Below are 19,148 nucleotides of genomic sequence, written 5' to 3'. Positions count from 1 at the left end.
AGATTCGGTTTTTGACATAAATACAAGCGGGTCTACGGTGTTAGTGTTTTGAAACTCAAATCGTTAATTGAATCGATGAAATGAATAAATTGAGATTCAATTGATCAAATCGATTCAACTCTGATTTGATGATTATATGTATATATACACACGCACACGTACACACTTGATGCACAAAATAAGATATTCTATGGACGAATTTAAGATATTACTTGATATAGAGTTAAATATATTTAAACAAAATAAATTTTTAAAATTGTAAATTCAAACCAATAAATTTATCTCAATTGTACCTATTAGAAAAAAAATCTTAAATCCTACACAAATCACAACTATATTTTGAAATTATACAAAATGCATTGGAACTTTTGAAATTAAATAAAATCTAATAGAACTAAAAAAAAAAACGGCAATCGTTGAGTTTGACAGTGAGAAATAGAGAGAGTTTGGTTACTCTTTTAGAAATTAGGGTTGGGAATAAAAGATTCGATAGATAAGTTTTATATTTAAAACTTTAGATTCATTTATAAAAAAAAAAAAAAAGATGGAAAAAAATGAAAAATCGCAATTCACAAGTCAATTCGGGTTGAACAGTCAGACTGGTTTTTTATGATTTTGACCCATTTTTATTATAAATCAACACTAGTGGTGAATCGGATCGGAGACTTGTCCGGTTCATAGTCTGATCAATCGAACCAGCTGGTTCGGTCCAATTTTCAAACCTTAATATAACAGGTCAAAGTCATACTTTGATTGCCTTCTCTTGTTGCTGGAACTGGAAGCCATTGCTAGAGTTGGAAATGGAAGATGCTCTGTTGGGAGATAAGGAAGAGAGGAAGAGGGTGGTTGCAACATGGGATTTTTTTTTGCAAGAATTGAAGAGGGTTAGCTGCATAGCACTGCCAATGGTGGTGGTGACAATTTCGCAGCACTTCTCCAAGGTTGCATCGATGATGATGGTTGGACATCTTGGTGAACTCTCGCTCTCGGGCACATCCATTGCTACTTCTCTCACTAATGTTACTGGCTTCAGTCTTCTTGTAATGTCTTCTTTCTTCTTTTCTTCTAAATCTATTACTTTCCACAGCAATTTATGGTGGTAACTTACTGCAGCAATCCTGAAATAGTGCAAGCAGTTCTGCCGACTCTAAATTAGTACTTCTTCATAATCATTTCTAATTGTTTCGGTAGACGTATTTGATGAGTGAAATGGATAGCGCATGATAAGGAATATGTTGCATTGAATCAGTAGGCCTCTGTGAGTCTTGGTAAGCTCAATTTATTGCAATGGTTCTGTTCTAATGCTTGAACAAATCAGATAATCAACATCTTCCGGTTAAAGAATTTTAACCAAGCACCCTTTGCACCTAGATTACAGCTGAATGGCTGATGAGACTCTCGGAGAATTACAATCTTAATCCAGCCAAATTCTGGAAATCCTTTCTATGAGTTTTCACTATCATTCTGATAGGATTAGAAGCAAGCATGTATAAGTACTACCTTTCTGTAGCAGCCACCAACCAATTTCGCAGTATGATCAGCCCGAATTCTATTGTAGCTAATTCAATAACGAATTTTCAAACAGTTTGGAATGGCTAGTGCACTGGAAACTCTCTCTGGCCAAGCTTATGGTGCAGGCCAGTACCACAAGCTAGGGATCTATACTTACGGTGCCATCTGAGGATGGTCGTTCCAGCCCGGATAGTCCGGGGGCCTCACCCTGTAGTACTTCTGGAAACACCGCCTCGGCAATCCCCCTCGGGTCGTGACTTCGGCCCCGATACCACCTCGGCTAAGATCTTCTGTCATAAAGCCGAAGTGATGCCTAAATGTCTGACCGCCGGAGAGGTGGGATCTGACCTCTGACACCTGACAAAGCTGCTCTGACACATGCGCCGCCTGACTTTGACAACTGTTCCGGTGCGCCTTTTCGCAGGAGCCTATCAAATCAACTTGATGTACTGCCCATGCCAAATCTTTAGGGACCCGTGCCAGCAATCCCTCTTTCCTGTCCATCCTCTATAAATACTCAACACTTCTACTGAGAAATGGAGGATAACCAATTTTCTGGTAAACAACATATATTGATTCTCTACTATTAAACCATTTTTCTAATCCCGAACTGACTTAAATTTCGGAGTTATACCGGGGGATTCAACCCCTCTTGTGACTTAAGTAGGTGACCAAGACCGCTGTGACCTTTTCAGTCGGGACACTTTAAGCTCTCAGTTCACTCCAACCGGTCAGAAATCACCTCTTCAATTGGCGCCGTCTGTGGGAACGCGAAAACATCAGAGGATGAAACCTACGCGTTCTAGGAGCAGGAAAGCTCTCACTATTGGGGCTGAGCAGAGTAATGCGGCTCAGCAGGAAGATATTTCCGAAGGGCAGGAGTCCCCCAGGACTCAACCCGCAAACGAAGAAGCCATAACCCGTATGATCGAGTTTGTGACCGAGAACCCTAACATCTTCGAGAAGTTGGGGAGGTATCTTAAGAGACAAGGCAAGCAGAAGGCCGAGTCCTCTAAAAGGAAATCAGATGGATCTCCTGAAGGTTCGTCTGAAGAAGAATCTGACGGGAGGCACTTGAGCCGAAGTGCTTCAAAGCGGGCATTCTCCAAGGCCACCTCTAAGGTCACCTCCCTAACCAAGGCATTTTCAAGAGGGCTCTTGAGTCGACGACCTGAAGAGGAACCTCAACCCATGGAAAGAGTTGGGGTGGATTACAAGAGGGCTCCACCCTTCACGGATGACATCAACGAGGAGAGGCATTCTCCCAACTTCAAGCTCCCCTCGATACAATCTTACGACGGCCGAGGTGATCCTGAAAATCACATTCATGCTTTCATCTCGGTCTTCCGCCTATATTGCATCCCTGACCCCGTCATATGCCGGACTTTTTCAGTATTCCTCCAGGGGACAGCTCGAAAATGGTTCTGGGGTTTAGAACCTAGGAGCATTTCAACCCTGGGGAAATTAGTGGAGAAATTTCTTCACCGATTTGTCTCCTCCCGACCTACGACCAGGATCTCGGCTTACCTGTTGAATATGCAACAGAACCCGGGAGAATCACTTCGGTCATACGTCCAGAGGTTCCATGAGGAAAACGTGCAGATACCTAACCCCAATGAGCAGGTTACCATTGCTGCTTTTACCTATGGGCTCGTTGCCGGGGTATTCAATACGGGGATCCACAAGAAGTATCCCCGCACCCTCCATGAACTGTGGTTGAAGGTCGAGAAGGACATACAGGCCGAAAACCTCAACCGCATGAAGAAAGAGGTCCAGACCGCCCGCTCAAGGACCGATCCCCGAAAGGGAAAAGGTGGCCGAAGTGAAGTAGGGACGGGGAACTTCCAAAGCCCTAACCGAGATCGCCGCAGCGTATTTGACCGGATCTCCAAGGGGAAAGCATCCATTCCCGAGTCCGAGTTGACCCCTTTGAACACTACTCGGTCCCGGGTATTGTCAGTGATGAAACAGAATAACCTCGGGAAAGCACCTCCGAAGATGTTCGGTAGCAGGGACAAAAGGAACTCCAACCTCTACTGCCTGTACCACAGAGACATCGGGCACGAGACCGAGGACTGTAACGACCTTAAGAGGGAGATCGAGAACCTAATCAGGCAAGGGCATCTGAAGCAGTTCATCCGCCGAGATGGCGGTCACCAACGTAATGAACCCCGACGCGAAGGCCAGAGTGACCAACGCCGAGACGAGGGACGGGTATCAAGAAGTAGTTGTAGGCCCCCTGAGGATCCTAGGGAGACGAGAAGACCTCCCCGAGACGGATCTTCAGGTCATGGGTTGGGATATGGGCCAAATATAGCTGGGGTCATCAACACCATCGCCGGAAGTCCGACGGGAGGGGATAGTCAGAACTCCCGGAAGAGAACCTACAGGCAAGCCAACCCGGATCAGGCCGAGTCAAGCTCTCGACTATCCGAGGTGATCTCTTACGGACCCAGTGATCCTGTCCCAACTGCCTCTAGTAGCCATGAGACTTTGGTGATTGAAGTGCTCACCAACAATTACATTGTGAAAAAGGTCTACATTGACTCGGGAAGTTCGGTGGACGTCATGTACCTCCGCACGTTTGATAGCCTTAAAATGGTCAGGGAACGCATGACCCCAGTAAGAACCCCCTTGGTAGGGTTCGGGGGACACGTTGTGCATCTCGAAGGGATGGTGACTCTGACAGTGACCGTGGAGCACCACCCCCGTTGTCGAACCATTCCAGTTAACTTTGTGGTGGTTAAGGCTGACTCTCCGTACAACTTGCTCCTGTGTCGACCCACGCTTAATGCTCTGCGAGCAGTGTACTCCACATACCATCTGAGTTTTAAGTTTCTTACCCCCGCGGGTGTTGCTAAGGTAAGCAGCGATGTCTGTGCTGCCAGAGAGTGCTACCTCACCACTTTGCAGGCAGCCTCTACATCGGCCTCCGACACGAGGTCCGAGAAGAGGTCCAACATCCTGTCCATTGATTGCATCGACCCTCAGCAAGTTGAGAAGCCCCAGAGACTGGAGGCCGGAGACGAGGTGGAGGAGGTCTCCCTGGACCCCACGAATCCGGATCAGACGATCCGCGTCGGCACCTGTTTGCCTGGCCCAGTTAAGAAAGGTATGGTGGATCTTCTTAGAGAGTACCGGGACGTCTTCGCTTGGGCCGCAGATCTATGTTTTCAAACTCGGACCGGGACTCGACTCGGCAGAGGTCGGGGGTCAGGGGTCAATGGGTTCGACCGGGGTCGATAGGGGGTCGACTCGGATGACGTCATATATACGTCATATATATATATATATATATATATATATATATTATATACACACACACATACCTGCAAATCAAATTTACAAAATATAACCAAAGAACCCAATCATCTAAATTTATATCTAATTCATCAAACAATTCACCAAATTCATCCAAACTCACAAATTTATAAAATAGAAATCCCATATATGTTCAATCATTAACAAATAGCAATCCAAATAAGGTAACAAGTTCATGTTCAAATGCTTGATAATATCAATCTAAATAAAACACCATGTTCCACAGAACTATCTAAGCCATTCTTCATCTTCATCCTCATCATCCTTATCTCCAATTTCATAACTTTCGAAGTCGATATCATCAACATCATCCTCATCATCAAGTTGCACAATATTTGTGTCTTTCTTATCTACAAATCATTTAAATACTCATAAATAAAAATATTCAAAAATAGACACAAATTAAAAAGAAACTTAAATAAAGTTAGCAAATATAAACTTACGTGATTGAGAGGCTTCATTCTCGCTAGTTTTGGGAAATTCTTCTTCAATCATTTCTTCTAACTCATCATAATCAAGCTCTCCTTCTTGTTCCTCATCAATTACCCAAAATTCAACTTTATCAATAGTTTCATAATCCACCGGATCATAAGACCTCTTTTTATATGAAAGCCTACAATGAAAAAAAGAGCAAAAAAAATAAAAGAAGTAAGTAATTTTAAAAAAGTAATAAATTTACAAAAGAAAATAAGCATGTATAATAGTAATTCCATACCTATTCTTCAAACGTAAATTATAATGAATATAAACAAGATCATTCAACCTTTGATACTCAAGTCTATTTCTCTTTTTGGTATGGATGCGTTCAAATACACTCCAATTGCGTTCACATCCCGAAGAAGAAGATGTTTGGCTCAAGAGTTTAATTGCCAACTTTTGTAAATGTGGAGCATCATTACCAAACAATTTCCACCACTCATCAATATTAGTAAGACATAATTAGTAATCTTTTTTAAAAAAAACCAACAAAAGTAATTCTTAACATAATCAATGTGAAATTAGAGTAGGCATACCTGGACGGGCAGTTTTGTGAGTATTTTGAGCAAATTCAAATCCAAAACTTTGATCCTTTGACCTAAACATTGATATTTCATCCATCATATATTGAAGTCCATCCATTTTTAGCTTTTGCATGACTTCTAAAACACTTTTCATAATCTCAGGCATGTGACAAGGGCTATCCTTATCATATTGAAAGGCCGGATTCAACCAAAAGGCAGCTGCATGAAGATCTTTTTCAACATATTATCCCACCTCCTATCAATTATATCAATGTATGGACCATAGAACTTTTTCTTGTTCTTAAACAGCTCTTTAATGTCATTAACAACTCTCCACATGCCTTCATATACATAACCCAATGATGGTTTTTCATCAGAATCACAAATGCGCAACAAGCGCATAATTGGACCCATAATTCTCACAATAATCAAACAATTATTCCAAAACTTCCCATCAACAACAATTTGTTTGACTTCTTTACCTTTATCATTTTTCAACTCTCTCTTGTATGCACTAGAAGTCACTAAAGCCTCCAAATGTTGTTTCAAATCATGAAGGTTCTTCAAAGCAATAAAATTAGTACCAAATCGTGTTTCCGCAGGACGAAGAATCTCTCTCCAACCAGGCCTTTTTCTTAACCAACTAAGAATCCACTTTCGATTATGAACATACACAGTGACTCTTGAAGCAAGAGTAATTACATCTTTCACATGAGTCATTCTCCAATATCTTTCATAATTAAATTCAAACAATGTGCTGCACGAGGAGACCAACTAATTGTAGGATATTTTTCAGAAAGTAATCGACCGGCAGCTTTATAATTACTTGCATTATCTGTGACCATGTGAACAACATTACTAGATCCAACAATCTCAACAATTTCTGAAAACAGATTACACAAATATTCAGCATTAGACTCAAAATCTGAAGCATCAACAGATTTGATAAATGAGATCCCACTAGGACAATAGACCAAAAAATTGATCAAACTTCTTTGCCTATTATCCTTCCAGCCATCACCCATAATTGTGCAACCAGTTTCAGCCCATTTACTACGTAGATTGTTAACAATTAATTTAACTTGCTTCTTTGCATCTTTCAACAAAGTTACCCTTAAAGCATGATAACTAGGTCCTTGATAACCATGACCCATACTTGTTATTTTTTCAATTGCTTGTTGGTAATAGAGAGAATTACAAGCATTCATTGGAATACATGCATCATAAAACCACAAAGCTATAGTCATGTCAGTATCATGCCATCTCTCTTTACTTTGCATACAAGACTTGATACTCGGTTGAGAGCGATCAAGAGATTTACCTGTTATATAAGATTCAATGCCATGTGCCTTTCTTTTTCCCTTATTCCCACTCATGTTAGTTTGAGTCTTTGTTTTTGGATGAGGAATTTCTTGAATATCATCATCTTCAAATCCCGCTACACTTCGGCCCAATGGATTTCCAATTTCAAATATCCCTTTTTTCTCTTTTGCTTTTTTAACATTTTCGTTCAATGAATCTTCCATTATCTGCTGAACATCATTTTGCACATTTTTGCATGGAGCCACATTACCCTTTACTTTTGCAAGATGATGCTTCACTCGATTAATACCTCCCCCTCTAAAAATACTACTGCACCATTGACATATCAAAATTCTTCTACCTTGTGAATCTTGTCCTTCTATAGCATATCTCCAAGCTATATCAGTTTTTTGCCTAACATTTTCAGAACTTGACTTTGATGCCGATCCTTCATTTGTTGGTGTGGACTGTGAATCGGTACCTTCCATTGTCCTACATTAGAAAGAACATTGAAAATATTAAAAATTTAAAAAATCTCCTATAAATGAAAATCTACAGCAATTATGCATAGCCATATATGCACAGACATTAGCTATCATTAGCCATATATGCACAGCCATTGAGTATGAGAAAAGAATATCAAAGCTAAAAGTATGTTGAAATTGAAGTCCGCAGGAACTATATGGTTTTTCAAAGGCTTGTTGGCAATGACATTAAGCGTATATGAAAAGTGTAAAACTCCAGCAGTTGTTTCAACGGGAAAAAGAAGGAACCAAGGCAGTGGAAGAAGGCTTTCACAGGTCTTGAACAGAGACTTAATTTAATTTAAGAGAGACAACAACTTCAAGTCCCATTTCACTATCATTGCTCAATTACTAAAAAAAGAAGAGTAGGAATGAAAATTTTTTGATTGCTAAATCATTTTGGAATTGCGCCTGTCTTGTTTACAAAACCAGTGGAGTCTTGTTACTAAACCAGTGGAATTGCGCCTGCCTTGATTCCAAAAATTACAGTGCCCAAGAAACAACCATTACAGTTTGGCAACAATTACAGTGCCCAAGAAACAAAATTTGGCCTATCTTGTTTCGTGAGCCTGTCTTGTTTCTTGAGCAACAACCATTACAGTGCCCAAGAAACAAAATTTGGCAAATAGTGGATTTCCTTCAAGTTTGACAATTAGGGCTGCTGCCTGTTTAATATCTAGAGCCATAAGAAAATGCCAGAGTTATAAACCTTATTCCTATAAGCTAAGACAGGGTTCAGATTCATAAGCCAGTAATGTAAAATATCCAATTTAACGAAACATAATCAGTCAACATTTTATCGTTTTATAATGGATAAAACCATTAAAGCTCATGGTTAACAAAAATAGAAGGTCTAGCTATTAAAATGTGCATATGATTGGCGGTGCTAAATTATAGGACCTGGAGGTTTATCATACTTGTCTGTCCTCTCAAAATCATCTTCCATTCAAAGTAATCCTCATCCATTTCATCCCTTCCATGTAATCCTCATCCATTTCATCCATGTAAAAATGGTAGAAAGTTTATAACATACGCCATAATAGTTTAGTTTTTGAAAAATCTCAGGCATCATATTCGGGCAACAATAAATTTGCAAACTGATACATTTGTCTTTCATCTAGGTGATTCAGTTAGCTGGAAAGGGAGAAACGTGCATAAAAGAAAGGGAGATAACTGAGAACAGAGCACAACAGTTGTGGCCTTCGTATTAGTTACACACCCGCAATATCCAATCCCGAAGGCCCAGCATAATGAATCAAAAAATTCCAGCCACATATCAACTTTAGCATAACAAATCAGCAATAATAGCCTTCAGATTGTAAAAATTACCAGATATAGGCTTTAGCTTCAGTTCACCCGCTTGCTAACTACTTGCTTCTCTTGAAATCTGAACGAACTGGTGGTGTTGCGGCGGTGGAGGCCAGAGATTGAAGACTGTGGATCTCAAGAGCGATGGAGGCCAGAGATCGGCGATGGATCTCAAGAGCGGCGGTGGTGGCTGAACTGCTGTGGTTATCGGCGTGGTTATCGCCTATCGGCTGAAGAAGAAACACTCAAACAGAAGCTCACGAAAGCTTTTGTCAATTTCGCTCTATTTTTTCAGTCAATTTTTAGCGTTTTTAGTTGGTCAATTTGTCAAAGTCTGACCCAAAAAAAGGCCGAAAATGGAAAAAAATAAAAATTCGGAGTTAACCAAAAATTCCGGTTCACCGGTCCAACCCGAGTTATGACCGAGTTTGACCGATTTTTTAACAGCCGAGTTTTCTAGCTAGCTCGGACCGGATGCCTGGCCGGTTCCCGGTCCGACCGGCCGGTCCGGTCCGAACCTGAAAACACAGCCGCAGATGAGGTCTAAGGAGTCCCGCATCACCTCATGGTACATGAGTTGAACGTTGATCCCCTGGCACGCCCGGTCAAACAAAAAAGGAGGCACCTCGGCCCTGAACGCAGCCGAGCCGTAGGTGAAGAAGTGGACAAACTCCTGCCCGCAAAGATTATCCGGGAGGTCCAATATCCGACCTGGTTGTCCAACCCGGTCATGGTCAAGAAGGACGGGGGGTTTGGAGAATGTGCGTCGACTTCACCGACCTCAATAAGGCCTGCCCCAAAGACTGCTACCTATTGCCCAAGGTCGACACCTTGGTGGACTTGGCAAGGGGTTATGAGGTCCTCTGTTTCCTTGATTCCTTCAAGGGGTACCACCAGATCGGAATGAGTCCCGAGAACCAGGAGAAAACGGCCTCCTATACAGACCAAGGCGTATATTGCTACACCACCAAGCCTTTCGGACTAAAGAATGCCGGGGCCACGTATCAGCGTTTGGTTAACCAATCTATCAAATCCCAGATCGGCCGAAATGTCGAAACTTACGTGGATGACATCCTTCTCAAGAGCCAGATGACCTCCACTTTCCTTTCTGACCTGAAAGAGGTTCTTGAGATCCTCCGGAAGACGCGAATGATGTTAAACCCCGAGAAATGTGTTTTTGGGGTCACCTCGGAAAAATTTTTGGGTTACCTCGTCTCAAGGCGAGGCATTGAAGCTAATCCAGATAAAGTGAGAGCGATCCAGGAAATGTCTCCACCTCGGTCCATCCGTGAGGTGCAGAGGCTCACAGGACGGTTGGCGGCCTTGAACCGGTTCCTGTCGCAGTCAGCCTCCAAGGCATTGCCTTTTTTCAAAGTTCTCAAGAAGGCCGACAGCTTCTCCTGGACTGAAGAATGTCGACAGGCCTTTGAGCAACTAAAGGAGTACCTTCACCACCTCCCAACGCTCACCTCGCCTCGGCCAGGGGACAAGTTGATTTTGTACCTGTCTGCCGCGGTCGAAGCTGTGAGCGCAGTGCTGATAAAGGAGGAGGGAATACAGATGCCAGTCTATTACGTCAGCCGAGTCCTCCGGGGTCCGGAGACCAGGTATACCCAGGCGGAGAAACTCGTGCTGGCCTTAATCCACGCAGCCCGCAGGCTCAAGCCTTACTTTTTAGCTCATCACATTTGCCTGAGAACTGACCAGCCCCTCAGGCAAGTTTTGTCACGTCCGGAGGCTTTCGGACGTCTTACTAAATGGGCCATTGAACTGGGGGAGTACGATTGTCTTACGAGCCTCAAACAGCCATCAAAGCTCAAGCCCTCGCGGATTTCCTAACTAAACTCACTTTTGATGAAGTGATTGAATCCACCTCGGCCACCACTGAGTCTCAGCGGTGGATTCTACATATGGACGGCTCTTCCAACAGTGAGGGTAGTGGGGCAGGTTTGCTCCTCGAAGACCCTAGGGAGAGGTGTGCTGTATGCCTTAAGATTTGACTTTGTCGTCTCAAACAATGAGGCCAAATACGAGGTAGTCATTGCCGGACTCCAGCTGGCCCGCAAACTCGGCGCTATGCACATCTTGGTTTACAGTGACTCCCAACTCGTCGTGTGCCAGATATTGGGTGATTATGAGGCCAGAGAAGAGGTCATGCATCGCTACCTCTCCAAAGTCCACCAGTTGATCGCACACTTCGAGTCTTTTGAAATTCAAAGGATACCACGGTCGCAGAACAAGTGCGCCGACGCCTTATCTCGGCTTGTTTCTACCTCATTTTCTGACTTGAATAAGACGGTTCTTGTGGAAGCTTTAGCCGAGTCGGGATACCTAGGAGAAATTGTGTACCCCATCTATCCCGGAGACACTTGGATGGGCCCCTTGATTCGATTTCTCAGTCGGGGGGAGCTCCCTGATGACCGAGCTGAATCAAGAAAGCTTCAGCGTAAAGTAGCTCGGTATGCTCTTCGACAAAATCTCTTGTACAAGAGGTCCTATCTTGACCCGTAGCTGCGGTGCATCACACCAGAAGAAGACCAAAGGATCCTCCAAGATATACACGAGGGACTCTGTGGTACTCACGTCGGTTACAGGATGCTCGTCAAAAAAACTCTGTTGCTTGGGTATTTCTGGCCCACCATGAGGGTAGATGCCCAGATCATGATCCTTAGCTGTCCTGCTTGCCGGCATCACGCCCCTGAGCACCACTAGCCGACCAACCTCATGATCCCCATCACCTCGCCCTGGTCTTTCGAACAATGGGGGACTGATATAATCGGTCCATTCTCCAGAGCCCCAGGCAACTACTCTTACGTGGTGGTAGCGGTGGATTATTTCACCAAATGGGTCGGGGCCGAGCCTCTGAGAACCATCACTGGGTCAGCCGTTCAAAAATTTTTCTGGAAGAGCGTGGTTTGTCGCTTCGACCTACCCAGGTGGTCATCTCGGATAACGGCAGGCAGTTCGCTGATAATCATTTCAAGGCGTGGTGCGAAAATCTTGGGATTAAACAGCATTTCACCTCGATTGGACACCCCCAGGCCTATGAGCAGGCCGAAAACTTCAACCGCACTCTCCTCCATGGCCTCAAAACTAGGCTACATCGAGCCGAATCATCCTGGATGGGGGAACTCCCTAGCATGTTGTGGTCTTACCGGACCACCCCGTGGTCATCCACCCAAGAGACCTCGTTCTCTTTAACGTATGGGTCCGAAGCTGTCATCCCAGCCGAATTCATCACTCCGAGCCCACGAATGGCAGCGTATGCCGCCAAACTCAATGAAGAAAAACGACGAGTTGACCTCGACCTCACCGAAGAGAAGCGTGACATGGCGGCGGCCAAAGTTGCTCTTTATAAAAATATCCTAACTGGCTACTATAACGCCCGGGTCAAACACCTACGGATCAGTCCGGGAGACCTTGTGCTCCGGAAGAATTCGGTCAGCCGAGCTGAACCTCAGGGGAAACTTAGCCCCAAGTGGGAGGGACCCTACCGTGTTGTCGAGTCCAGCCAAAACGGATATTGTAAATTAGCTTATCGGGATGGTTCTCGGGTGCCTCGAACTTGGCACGCTGAGAACCTTAGATTGTATCACCCCTGAAAGGTATGTACTCTGTTAGTTAAACTCATCTGTTATTTCTCCCTTAGTGTTATTTTATTCTAAGTGAAAAATAAGGGGACAAAGCAGCAGTAAAAAAGAAAAAAAGGAAAATCGAGCTCAATTAAAAAGGCAAAAATACAAAGTTATATTGAAGTACAAAAAGAAGACCGAGGTCCAGAATGCTCCTAAGCATCCACGACCTCGGCCCTTGGGTACAAAATAGAATGTCTCTAAGCATTCCCTGCCCCGGAGCCTGGTTCACCCATAGTTTCTCCCCCCACCCGGGCGTCTTACTGACCTTCAACCTCTCCGCCGGTCTGGTCCCCTTCGAGGCCATCGCCATCTAAGTCGAACTCTTGAAGCCACTTGTTGAACTCGGCGCGGACCTCGATTAGGTCTCTTCCGGCTATGATGCCTTCGGCCATGCGGTCGCACAGCTCTTTGGCATCCTCATTATAGCTCGGCGCATCTTGGAGAGATTCCAGCTGTTCAGAAGAGAGGAAGGGCGCCGCGTCATTGATCGCCGTGATGTAGCCAAACATGAAACTCGGCAGCGTCAGTTCGCTGAGGTCGCGGTTGAAAGACTCCGACTTGCGGAAGGCTTCCAAGGCTGACACCCCGGCCATCTCTATCGGTTTTTTGGATGACTGCTCTTCCTGGGCTCTTCTCTCTTTTTCTTCACCGATTTCTGGCCTCCTTGGCCTTATCTCGCTCCAACTCGGTGGCTCTTAGTCTCTCTTCCAGTTCAACAATTTTCTTCTGAAGCTCGGAGGGCGGCTCGTACGTTTCCATTATGTTCCCATAACGCTGAATCATCTCAGCGAAAAAGGCCGTGGTGGATGCCCAGGAAACTGAGGCACTCTGCATCAGCTCGCCAGGGGTGAGCTTCCTGGCATAAGTGTTGTCCCATGGCAGCACTGAATGGACGAGGAGCTCTTGTGCGACCAGAGGGTTTTTGCAACGGTCGTTGACATTGATGTTCCACTCCGGGCACCATTGTGCTCCGGAGTGCCTCTTGTCCTCCCCGGCCTCTTGAACAGGCACGTGGTGGAGATTGAACAATGAAAACCCCATGACGGGGTGATCTGGAAAAGGTGTTACACCCTGACCCCGGGGTAGAGAAGCTATGGTTACTTCTCGAACGGGGACCCCTACCGGAATGGCTGAGTCTTGGGATCCCCCTGGAGTGGCCGAGGTGCATGAGCTTTCCCCCACAATCACCACGGGAGGTACGCGGCTCGCCGTTGTTACGGCAGTCTTCTTGGCCGGCCTGGTGGAGGGCTCAGCAATGTCCTTGCGTTTCTTTGGTCTTTTGGCCACCTCGGCTGCCGTCCCGGAGGTTATCAAGTCAGAAACTCTCGTCACTGCGAAGTACGAAAGGAGAGTTAGTTAGAATCAAGGAAAAACAAACAAAGTAGGGAATGAAAAAGTACAAGGTTTCTGTAGCCTAGAGGAGAAGAAGACGGGGTGATCCGAGCTGATCAGAGCTCGGCTGAGCCCGCCGTCAACAAGAACTGCCTCGGAAAAATCTCAACAGTTGATCTTGAGGCCCGACCCCGTCAGTTTCTTGAAGTTGCTCTCCTCCAGTTTACCCGGAGAGGTCTCTTTGACCGGAGTGGGAGGCCTCCACCAGAACCCTCTAGGGAAATCCTCAGCTGGAACGAAGATGAAGTTTCCCTTCCACTCCTTTATCGAAGTAGGGGCATCTACCACCAACTTTGGGATCTTATTCCCGAAGTAAAACCAACCCTTTTCACTTCCGCTGTTTTTGAGCGAGTAACACCGGCGGAAGAGGTTGACTGTGGGGTCTATTTCTTGATGTCGGCATAGCAGTTGGAAGCCGACAAGAACGCGAATGGCGTTGGGGGTAAGTTGAGTGATTCTCACCCCCAATGCCTCAAGCAGTCTCGAAGAAACCTTGTGGTGGGCATTCTGAGCCCAGCCTCCAGTTGATCCACATAAATAGCCACTCTACCCCTTGGTGGTAGTGCGGCTGACTGATCTGGCCGAGGCGGATAGATGCTGTAATTCCTTCTCCAGGGATATCGGCGAACCACCTCGGCTACCAGAGTTCGATTCATGATGCTGCCAAATGTAGGCATTTGGCCGTAGTTGAGTACTGATAGATCCGGAGGGGTGGCCGGCTCTTGCACACCCTCATCCCTGGGAACCTCGTCGCCGAGGTCGTCGTTATAAAGGACCTCAGCTTCAATCTCTATCTCTTCTTCCTGCTCTTGGAGTAACCCGATCTGGTGGGACGCTCCGGCACCCTCTTCTCTCGGTTCGGAGGCAGTCCTCTCCTCGGATGGGTCGGGCCTCTCTGCCTTGGTGAAGTCGGGCCTCACTGTCTCTTTGTGGGTACGAGCTGTCCTAACCATTACTAAAGAGAAAGAAATGGACTTACTCAGAAGATGCGATTTAAGAGATTGCCGAAGTGAAAAGACAGAGAAGCGAAGCTCTGGGGTGATTTGGGATTTCTGGTAAAGAGTGAAACGGTAAAAAGGGACTCCTATTTATAGGCTAACAGGGGGAAGATGAAAAGGCGGTACCTTTGGGATTCTCGAGGGCACGACCTCTCTCCTCATTAATGAGTACTGTTCATCTGACCGTTGATTTCACGTCCATCCATGGATCCGTCATTAAAGCTGACAGCCGTCCTTTCACTTCTCTTCCAGTCCCATCCACACGATCATGACATGTCCTTGCTGTAGTCCGTGTCCTACACACTTGTCAGCCTCGGGAAGTAACTATATCGGGAGGCAACGATCTCGCCCTTCCCGAGGCTTGGGGGGCTTAGTGAGGATGGTCGTTCCAGCCCGGATAGTCCGGGGGTCTCACCCTGTGGTACTTCTGGAAACACCGCCTTGGCAATCCCCCTCGAGTCGTGACTTCGGCCCCGATACCACCTCGGCTAAGATCTTTTGTCATAAAGCCGAAGTGATGCCTAAATGTCTGACCGCCGGAGAGGTGGGATCTGACCTCTGACACCTCTGACACCTGACAAAGTTGCTCTGACACATGCGCCGCCTGACTCTGACAACTGTTCCGGCGCGCCTTTTCGCAGGAGCCTATCAAATCAATTTGATGCACTGCCCATGCCAAATCTTTAGGGACCCGTGCCAGCAATCCCTCTTTCCTGTCCATCCTCTATAAATACTCAACACTTCTACTGAGAAATGGAGGATGACCAATTTTCTGGTAAACAACATACACTGATTCTCTACTATTAAACCATTTTTCTAATCCCGAACTGACTTAAGTTTCGGAGTTATACCGGGAGATTCAACCCCTCTTGTGACCTAAGCAGGTGACCAAGATCGCTGTGACCTTTCCAGCCGGGACACTTTAAGCTCTCTGTTCACTCCAACCGGTCAGAAATCACCTCTTCACCATCATATCTCTAATCATGGTCTGCGTGCCAATATTGGTACTGTGGCTCTTCTTGGACAGACTACTCATCTTCATGGGTCAAGACCATTTGATTTCCGCTGAAGCTGGCAGATATGCATTTTGGCTGATTCCTGCATTGTTTCCGTATGCCGTTCTACAAGCGCTGATTCGCTATCTGCAGACTCAAAGTCTGATCCTGCCAATGCTCTTAAGCTCAGTTGCAGCGCTATGTTTCCACTTGCCTGTTTGTTGGGCTTTCGTGTTTTACTTGAAATTTGGAAATGCTGGAGCTGCCTTGGCGCTTGGCTTATCCTATTGGTTTAATGTGGCATTGCTTGTTTTATATGTGAAGTATTCTGCAGCCTGTGGAAAAACCCGCATCTCTTTTTCAAAGAGATGCTTTCGCAAGTATGGGGGAGTTCTTCAAATTCGCTGTCCCTTCCGCGGTCATGGTGTGGTAATTTCCGTCGTTATTCTTCTCTTGAACAGAATTTACTCCCTGATTTTATATTATCTTTGATGGATAATAGTTCTAATATGATTATTACAGTCTTGAATGGTGGACATTTGAAATAGTGATTTTACTTTCTGGACTTCTGCCAAATCCCCAACTTGAAGCTTCCGTGCTTTCAATATGGTATGTTCCTCATCTTGATATTACTTTTATTGGGTGATCATTTTGAGGTTCGGAATTCTCAGTGCTAACGCTTAATTCTCCATTCAACAGCCTCTTGATTGCTTCATTGCATTACTTCGTACCATACTCTATTGGTGCTGCTGCAAGGTTTGCTCTGATTCTCTCTACCTTTAACTTTAGATCTGTCTAGAGATCGAGTGATTGCATTCAGGAGAAGAATATTGGTAACTCTTTTTGCAGCACTCGAGTTTCAAATGAACTGGGAGCTGGGAATCCAGAGGCAGCTCGAGTTGTTGTCTGGACAGTGATTTTTCTTTCGCTAGCAGAAGTGATCGTTGCCGCAACAACTCTCCTCTGCTGCCGTGGTTTTCTGGGATATGCATTCAGTGATGAGAAGGAAGTAGTGGATTATCTCAAAGAACTGACTCCACGGGTGTGCCTTTTGGTTGTAATGGATGGCATTCAAGCAGTACTTTCTGGTTTGTGTCGCCTGGTTTCTTTACGTTAATGTTGTTTGATCAGTATTCAGTAATCAAGCCTACAAGTTAACTAGGTTCTGGTTTGACTCAGGAGTTGCAAGAGGAGGTGGGTGGCAGCATATAGGGGCATACGTCAATCTTGGGGTATATTATCTGGTTGGGATCCCTGTGGCCGGAGTGCTGGGGTTTGTCCCGCATTTGAAAGGGATTGGCCTCTGGATTGGACTGAATGTTGGATCAGTTCTGCAATCTTCTCTGCTTTCCCTCATAACAAGCTCCACAAACTGGGAAAAAGAGGTTGACAATACGCTAAATGCTTCTACATTAGCTTCACTTTTTTCACAGAAATCGTCTGCAAATAGCCATTCACCTTTAAACAATGACGTTAATTTTCTTCTGGATCAAATTGCAGGCAATAATGGCTCGCCGAAGAATACTCGATGGAGGGATTCCGGCTAATGAGTGAACGCAATACCTCATTTGCATTGGTCTTATCAGATATGAGTTCGACAAAGTTCTCCTCTGATTTTGGTAATACTCCATGGGTTTGGGTGCAGCCGGGAAACTTTTAAAGAGGAGTTCATGCGTTAATTCCTCCTCTCACTCTCAGGCATCTTTTAAGATTTTCTTTCTGTTTGGTAATGCCTTATATTTATTAAATTTTACTACAAAATTTCCAGCGGTTGTCATAGCCGCCTTTGAAGTTTGAACTCCGTAACCAAGAGCTGCGCTGGCTGTCCCCAACGCCACCACGTGGTTCACGGGATCATCAAGAAAATGCCACGTTGTTACAAAACTTTTGATAAACCAATAAAAACTTTATAGTCCTCCCCTACCGAAAAAAAGTAATAATAAAGGCAGGGCCAAAATTTGGCAAAAGGCGACCATAGAGAAAGATGGACTTATTGGACAACGTACTAGAAACATATTTCATCAGGAATAGTAATATTACATGCTCATCAGGAGGAAAAAAAAAAAAAGGGTAATAAATCTAAAAGCTAAAACCCTATATATTATTGTATCTTCTTTCTTCCGAGACAAATTATTCGGGATGTACCACAAACACACAAATACGTAGAAATTGCTGTCCGCAAGATGTGAGGAAATACGATAACCTGAATATTTTTGTTCACTCATAGTTTACACATGACAAGTCCCGTGCCACGCGTACGTATAGCATGCAAGTAAACAGCTTCTAGTATGGCGGCGGCGGTGGTCTAGGGCCAGGTCCTGGTGGTGGTGGTGGTCCACGATCATAATAATATGGCGGAGGTGGACCAGCTGGCCCAGGACCGGGAGGGGGCGGTGCGTAAGGTGGACGAGGTGGTCCAGGAGGAGGTGGTGGCCCAGGAGGGTAAGGAGGAGGAGCATAATAATACACCGGTGGTGGAGGTGATGGTGGTGGTGGTGGTGGTGGGGCATAAGGACCTTGCGGCGGCATGGGAGGCGGCGGTGCAAAAGGATTCTCTGGAGGTGGTGGTGGAGGAGGATGTCTCGGAAACTCCATTTGTTTTTCTAGCAAGCTAGAGAATGTATCAGAGAGGCAGAGTTTCAGCAAGCGAGGTTACCAGAAAATAAGCTGGTGAAAAATGAGCGGATTAATCAAGGATGAGGAGAAGCTTGAGATGATTTTATACTATGTTGGAGATTAGAATGAAGAAGTTTCTGGGCTTTTATCTATCTACCCATCTACAACTACACATCATTGACTGGTAGTTTCGACAACTGGTGGTTGAAACTTGAATGTTGAAACCAGCCAGGTTAAATACCTACACCACTAAATCATCTTTTTCTCTTAAAAGTTAAAACAAAAAAGATTACTAATTTATTCAAGGTTTTTTGCTTCAAATCTCTGCGGACGAGTCTAGTTCTTTCCATGACTTGGAGATTTTTATTTCTGATTAGGATTATACAAACCAAGTGGTCCCGTTCGTTAGTATGTTTTGTGAGGTCTAAAACTTAGCAACTGTCTTTGGAATGCTACCACTTCTACCAATCAATTATTTGTTGAGAGTCTGAGTCTGGTGGAATTCGTCGTCTTGGCTAAAGAATCATATAATAAATTTGAGTTC

The 19,148-nt window shown here is 44.9% G+C and overlaps 1 pseudogene; it reads left to right on the top strand.

The window, feature by feature from the left end:
- The first annotated feature begins 800 nt into the window (after positions 1-800).
- On the top strand, positions 801-18,056 carry LOC113760898 (annotated as a pseudogene).
- The last annotated feature ends 1,092 nt before the right edge of the window (positions 18,057-19,148 follow it).

The sequence above is a fragment of the Coffea eugenioides genome, chromosome 2 (assembly GCF_003713205.1).
Source record: "Coffea eugenioides isolate CCC68of chromosome 2, Ceug_1.0, whole genome shotgun sequence".
Classification (NCBI taxonomy): Eukaryota; Viridiplantae; Streptophyta; class Magnoliopsida; order Gentianales; family Rubiaceae; genus Coffea; species Coffea eugenioides.
This window is presented reverse-complemented; position numbering and strand designations above follow the sequence as displayed.